This window comes from Phoenix dactylifera, unplaced genomic scaffold, assembly GCF_009389715.1.
Source record: "Phoenix dactylifera cultivar Barhee BC4 unplaced genomic scaffold, palm_55x_up_171113_PBpolish2nd_filt_p 001847F, whole genome shotgun sequence".
Classification (NCBI taxonomy): Eukaryota; Viridiplantae; Streptophyta; class Magnoliopsida; order Arecales; family Arecaceae; genus Phoenix; species Phoenix dactylifera.
In genome coordinates, this window is record NW_024069138.1 from 59,145 (window position 1) to 66,665 (window position 7,521).

At 37.9% G+C, this 7,521-nt stretch overlaps 1 non-coding gene across 1 annotated transcript; it reads right to left on the minus strand.

Annotated features, from left to right (window-relative positions):
- Nucleotides 1-246: 246 nt before the first annotated feature.
- LOC120109132 lies at nt 247-353 on the minus strand. Its single transcript, XR_005510158.1, has one exon. It is a non-coding gene; the product is annotated as a small nucleolar RNA R71 (small nucleolar RNA).
- Nucleotides 354-7,521: the final 7,168 nt, after the last annotated feature.

The window sequence follows — 7,521 nt, forward strand, 5'->3', positions numbered from 1 at the left end:
ACTCCCAAAGTTTCACGGACTTGACTCCGAAAGTCCCTACTTGCACCTAAAAGAATTTGATGAAGTGTGTTCAACACTTCAATTTAATAATATCAATGAAGAGGTAGTGAAGCTTAAGTTATTTCCTTTTTCTTTAAAGGAAAAAGCTAAGTCATGGTTACACTCCTTAAGGCCTAGGACCATAGCTACCTGGCAAGAAATGACAAGAGAATTTTAAAGAAATTCTTTCCAACACATAAAACAAACACTCTTAGAAGAAATATCATGAACTTTGCACAAAAAGATGGAGAAACATTTTTTCAGTGTTGGAAAAGATTTAAGGACCTTCTCCTTGCTTGCCCACATCATGGATATGAAATTTGGAGGGTCATTAGTTTCTTTTATGATGGTTTGTCCTCCAATATGAGACAATTTGTAGAAATGATGTGTAATGGTGAATTCATGAGTAAGGAACCAAATGAAGCCTGGGATTATTTTGATCTTTTAGCAGAAAATGCACAAGCTTGGGATACAACAGATAAAAATGACAAATCAAAAATAGCACCTAATGCAAAAGGAGGAATATATCTTATTAAAGATGATAATGATGTCAATGTAAAAATTGCTAATCTGACTAGGAAGGTAGAAGCCATGGAATTAAGCAAAGCCAATTTAGGAAAAGCACAAACTATTGTTGAAAGTATATGTGGAATTTGTGAGAGTAATACACATGTAACCAAGGATTGTCCTACAATCCCTGCTTTTCAAGAAGTGTTGCATGATCAAGCAAATTTCACCAATACTTATAAAAGACCATTTCCAGAAACATATAATCCTAATTGGCGAAACCATCCTAACTTTAGCTGGAGACATGGACCCACTGCCAATGAATCTCAAGGAAATTCTGTTCCTACTCCTTATGTGTGATCGGTTCTTTCAATTTTGAAAATAAACCACGCAATAGCACGTATCTTGTAGGATAGTGATTACGGGTGTCGGTCCACAGGGATTGGAGACAAGTTATTTTTCTTTTAAAAATAAATCAAAAAGAAGGATTTGCTAACTTGATTTAACTAAATTAATCTATGAGTACGAATTGAAATTTTATCAAAGTAAATAGATCTAGGGTTTGGAATCCACCACATAGCATTGCATCAAGGATTGTGTTCTTAGTTTTTATCTTTTGGAGAGGCATGCAATTTTGGCTACAAGCCTTTTAAAATAAAAGCATAAAGAGTGTTAGGAAGATCCATCTTCGGTGTAGCATGAAGTGTCTACCTAAGTATGCTAATCTAGGATGCAGCACACTTCATCTTCCTAGGCATGGATCATCTTAGACTACTTTAGCAAACATGATTAGTAACTAGCATGCTCAAAGTTTAAATATCATGAAGAAATATTTCATTGGAAATAAGAATTTAAACAGACTCCAAAATAATAAAAAAAATAAGAACTACAATTGCCCTGATACATTGCTAGGGCTTCATCCAGCCCTAGACTAGATGTTTAGCCGAGCATGGCTTCCGGACGACCTCCCATCTTCAAATGAAATTGAGCACCTCTCATTCTTCCCAAAATATCACAAATATTCTCTTTCCCTCTCTCTCTCTTCTTTTTTTATTTCTTTCTCTCGGCTGGTGGCTTCTTTTCTTCTTCACTGAAACAGAGTATTCTCTGTTTCTTTTCTCCCCCAAGCTCTCCCCCCCCCGTCTGAAGAACTCTTCTCCCTTTTTATATCCTTCCTGACCGTGGAGATCGGATTCTTGAAGGAGGATATGCAGGCGATGGATCCGCGGATGAGTAGCTGGATTAGAGGATGCCGATGCTGCTCCAACGCGAAGGACGACGTGGGCGTGGAGAGGATTCTGCGCTGGCTCTCATCTGGACACGCGAGGCAAGGGAGCTTCCATTTGTCTCGGGATTTGGATGGATCACGGAAGACCGCTGGGATTTGGTTCCGAAGCAAGGAAATCTGGAAGAGAAAATCACGAGCATGGTTAAATGTTGGGCGGATTCCGTGGATGATGGAGTTAATCCGAATGGGAGGAAGGTTGCGGATGCTTGCAAGATTTGAGTGCGAACGGGAGGGATCCGGAAGAAAATCTGGGAGAAGATCAAATCTGGAACAAGAAATGAGGGTGATGGTGCTCACGGGATGCTCGGACACAATTGAACGCGAACGGGAGGGGTCCGGAGGCGATCAAAAATTGGATGCGGTTGAGCTGGGAGGTATGCTCTGTTTTGAATCAGGGGGAAAACGTGCGGATTTGAGCCGTGAGCTGGGATGCTGGGATACGATCGAGATGCGGGTTATTTGTGGAAGGAGATTTGAGAGGATAAGCTCGCTTCGGTTTGCTGGGAAGGAAAGGGATGATCTGCCGATTTGAATCGCGGAAGCGGGGGAGGGGAGGACGTGGTACAGGGGATTCTTATCCGTGGGAGATGAAAATGTTTAGATTCAGAATCAGATGGAAATAAATCTTTGGGAAGACGATGTTTGGCTTGCGGATGCTGGGAGGATTGCATTGCGGGAGGAGATCACGTTTGGAGCAAAGAATCTGGGAGGACGGGGTTGAATGGGAATGGGAGTGATCATGCGGCTTGTTCTGAAACAGGGAAGGAGAAGAGAATAAATAATGATGCGGGAGATAAGCGCGTGAGGGGTGATATGAGAATTATTTTATCTCTTTTTTTAGAAAGGTAGTTGGGGTCCACTCGTGTAGGTTGGGAGGGCTCTGTTCTGAATAAAGAAAGTTTGGATACGTGGAGAAAATGGGAGAGGCCTCTGTTTTGTTAAGTTGGGAAGCTTGGTGCACACGAAAAAGATGACGTGGACAAAGGGATGGGTAACTTCATGCAAATGGGGAAGAAAGCAATCCACACATGGAACTGATTCGGACTAATTCGTGAATGGGGTGACTCGACCTGCACACACATTAGACTAAATCAATATAGAAAATTAAACCAAACTTGAATTACCTCTAATAATTTATTAAAATGAAATGAGAGGGGAAACACATTTTCTTCTGTTAATATTTAAAATATGTGCATAACAATAATAATAAGTGCTATGTAAAATAGATAAATTTGTACATTATTTAGCACTTATCAATGTGCCACCACATAGGAAATCCCTTGAAGATACTTTGCAAACCTTCATGCAAGGGCAGACTCAAATAAATCAGAATACAATGCAATCACTCCAAGAACTTAAAAATTCTGTAGGTAGAATTGAGGCTCAACTTAATGTTAGGGAAAGAGGGACATTTCCAGCCCAACCTCAATCTAACCCAAAGGGTCAACATGAGGTCCATGAAGCAAGTTTTGCTAAATCCAGAAGGGCTCGTTGTATCCTGAAGTTTCCTATGATGCAAGATATAGTAGGACAACCAGGATCTTTATATTTAGGTGGGGTGTTGTGTTTGAGAATAGCACTCACCTGTTCAGTTAGAAAAGCTTTCTTTTGTACGTAAAGTTTTCGCTTTATGGTACAAAGATCTTTTAAAAATTTTGCATAAGATGGAATCTGCTTAATGGCATCTAATAGAGGAATGTTAATCTTTACTTGTTTAAATATTTCCAGAATTTCTTGATCAGGTACTCCTTTTTTAGCTGCAAGCAAGCGCTGAGGGAATGGAGCAACTATTTTATGATAAGGTATTGGTTCATCTTGTTCAGTATTATTTTCATCATTCTTTTCAATAGATTTTTTAGGTTTGTCATCTTTTGTTTGAATTTCTTTGTTAATTATTTTTCCACTCCGAAGGGTTGTGACAGACTTAACTTGCTCAAATTTAGGTTGGGATGAACTTGTCCAAATTGATAAATTCTATTTTCCAGTCGACTTCATAGTATTAGATACCCAGCCTGTCATGAATTGTACCACTCCAATACCTGTCATTCTAGGCCGCCCATTTCTAGCTACTTCCAATGCTTTGATTAACTGTTGAAATGGAATAATGAAAATGTCATTCGGGAATATGACTATAGATTTTAATATATTTAACATTTGTAAACAACCCGATAATGATAACGAAAATGATGAAATTCATGGAGTTAATCTAATCGACTCCATTGTAGAGGATGCTCTTGTCCCATCTCTTTCTTCTGATCCTTTAGAAACATGCCTAACTCATTTCGGAAATACAGATATCAACCAAAACTTTAGAGAAATCAGTGCTATATTAGATTCAGCTCCTTTGTTGGATACAGATAGGTGGAAATCTCGTTTTGAAGAATTGCCCACACACAACAATAGTCCTCTACCATCTAGTGTTCAAGCACCCAAACTTGAGCTAAAACCTTTGCCATCTGAGCTCAAGTACGCATACCTTGGTCAAGAAGAGACCTTTCCTGTGATCATATCATCCCAACTCGAACAAAATCAGGAATTAAAATTGTTAGAAATTCTCAAGGAACATAAGGGAGCAATAGGGTGGACAATTGCTGATATCAAGGGAATTAGTCCCTCAATTTGCACTCATAGAATCCACTTAGAAGCTGATGCCAAACCTTCTCGTCAACCTCAACGTCGATTAAACCCAAACATGAAGGATGTGGTTAGGACAGAAGTTCTGAAACTTCTGGATGCGGGTATGATATACCCAATTTCAGATAGTAAATGGGTAAGTCCAACCCAAGTGGTCCCGAAAAAATCTGGTGTTACTGTAGTCAAAAATGCCAACAATGAATTAGTTCCAACTAGGGTCCCCACTAGTTGGCGTGTATGCATTGACTATAGAAAACTTAATTCTGTCACTAGGAAGGATCATTTTCCTCTACCTTTTATTGATCAAATTTTAGAAAGGTTAGCAGGTCATAAATATTATTGCTTCCTAGATGGCTATTCAGGTTACAACCAAATTGCAATTGATCCTGAAGATCAGGAAAAGACCACTTTTACATGTCCTTTTGGTACATTTGCTTACCAGAGAATGCCTTTTGGATTATGTAATGCTCCTACAACCTTCTAAAGATGCATGCTCAGTATTTTCTCTGACATGGTTGAGCGTTTTTTGGAAGTCTTCATGGATGATTTTTCTGTTTTCGACTCCTCTTTTGAAAACTGTGTGAACCATTTAAAGCTAGTCTTAATTCGGTGTGAGGAGAAGAATCTAATCTTAAACTGGGAAAAGTGCCATTTCATGGTAACTAGGGGAATTGTTCTCGGGCATGTCATTTCATCTGAAGGAATTGAAGTAGACAAGGCTAAAATTGACTTAATTGCTAACTTACCCAACCCAAAAACTATCAAAGATATACGCTCATTTTTGGGTCATGCAGGATTTTATAGGAGATTCATTAAAGATTTTAGCTCAATATCTAAACCCTTATGTAATCTCCTTCAAAAGGAAACCCAATTTGTGTGGTCTGAAGAATGTCAAAAAGCTTTTGATAAACTCAAAAGCTTGCTGACCTCTGCTCCCATCATGCAACCACCTGACTGGTCACTTCCTTTTGAAATTATGTGTGATGCCAGTGAATATGCAGTTGGGGTAGTTCTAGGGCAAAGAAAAGAAAGAAAGCCTTATGTTATCTACTATGCAAGTAAGACTTTAAATAGTGCACAAAAGAATTACACCACTACGGAAAAGGAACTACTTGCTGTAGTATTTGCACTAGACAAATTTAGGTCTTACTTGATTGGATCCAAAATCATTATCTACACTGACCACGCTGCCCTTAAGTACCTTCTTTCAAAAAAGGATGCTAAGGCGCGTTTGCTTAGGTGGATCCTTCTGCTCCAAGAATTTTTTCTAGAAATAAGAGATAAAAAGGGGGTAGAAATGTAGTAGCTGATCACTTGTCCCGTCTGACTCTTTCAGATTCCTTAGACAATTCACCCATAAAAGACACTTTCCCTGATGAGCAACTGTTTGAGATCACATCTTCACCCTGGTTTGCAGACATTGCAAATTTTTTAGTCACAGGTGAACTACCAAGTCATTGGAATAAACAAGACAAAAGAAAATTTTTGACTGAAATAAAAAAATTTTTCTGGGATGATCCTTATCTTTTCAAATACTGCCCAGACCAAATTATTAGGAGATGTGTACCTAATGACGAAATTATTAGCGTCATCTCCTTTTGTCATTCTGAAGCTTGCGGTGGTCATTTCTCTGCTAAGAAAACGGCTGCAAAAATTTTACAGTGCGGTTTCTATTGGCCCACCTTGTTCAAAGATTTCCATAACTTTTGCAAAGCTTGCGAGCGTTGCCAAAAGTTAGGTGGGATAACTCGTAGGAATATGATGCCCCTCAACCCAATTTTAATTATCGAAATATTTGACTGTTGGGGAATAGATTTTATGGGTCCATTTCCTCCTTCATTCAGAAATTTGTACATCTTAGTAGCTGTAGATTATGTCTCCAAATGGATTGAGGCAATTCCTTGCAAACATAATGACCATAAAACTGTTTTAAAATTTTTAAAAGAAAACATTCTTTCCAGATTTGGAACGCCTCGAGCCATCATCAGTGATGGGGGTTCACACTTCTGTAATAAGCCTTTTGAGGCTTTTAATGCAAAAATATGGGATCACCCATAAAGTTGCCACCCCTTATCATCCACAAACAAGTGGACAAGTTGAAGTATCAAATCGATCAATTAAGAATATTCTGGAAAAAACGGTTAACCCAAATCGCAAAGACTGGTCTTTGCGTTTAACTGATGCACTTTGGGCTTATCGTACTGCTTTTAAAAGTCCGATTGGTATGTCTCCGTACCGTCTTATTTTGGCAAACCGTGTCACTTGCCTGTGGAATTGGAGCATAGGGCCTACTGGGCTATTAAGAGATTTAATTTTGATATGGATAAGGCTAGTTCACTACGCAAACTTCAACTTAATGAACTAGAAGAAATCAGGAATGAAGCATATGAGAATGCTCGAATTTATAAGAACAAAATGAAAGTCTTTCATGATAGAAATATTATAAGGAAAACATTTGAGCCTTCCCAGAAAGTTCTATTGTATAATTCAAGACTTCATTTATTTCCAGAAAAATTGAGATCTAGGTGGACCGGCCCGTTTATAGTTAAAACTGTTTATCCGTATGGAACCGTTGAGATAGAGAATCCAAACACCGGTAATATTTTTAAAGTAAATGGCCAACGTTTGAAGTTATTTTTAGACAACTTTATCCCAGAGGTTGAGTCGACTAATCTGGGAGATCCTGTTTATCAGGATTGATCTCTATATCTGCTAGAGATCCTCTATTTGTACATAATTTTTCTTTCTTTCATTTTCTATTGATATGACGATTGGTGAAAAACAACAGTGTGCAGTCATTTTATCAGGTAAATTCTAACATTCAGCCTTATTATCCTTCATACAATTATTAATGCCATATTTCATGCATTCATATTGCAACATTGGGGACAATGTTGAATTTAAGTTGGGGGGAGAGATTACTGTATATTTTTCTATATATCATACCAATTGTCATATCTTTGGAAAAATTAAAAATAGAAAATAATAATAATAAAAACAAAAAACAAAATATATATATATATATATAATAAAAATAAAAAATAAAAAAAAAA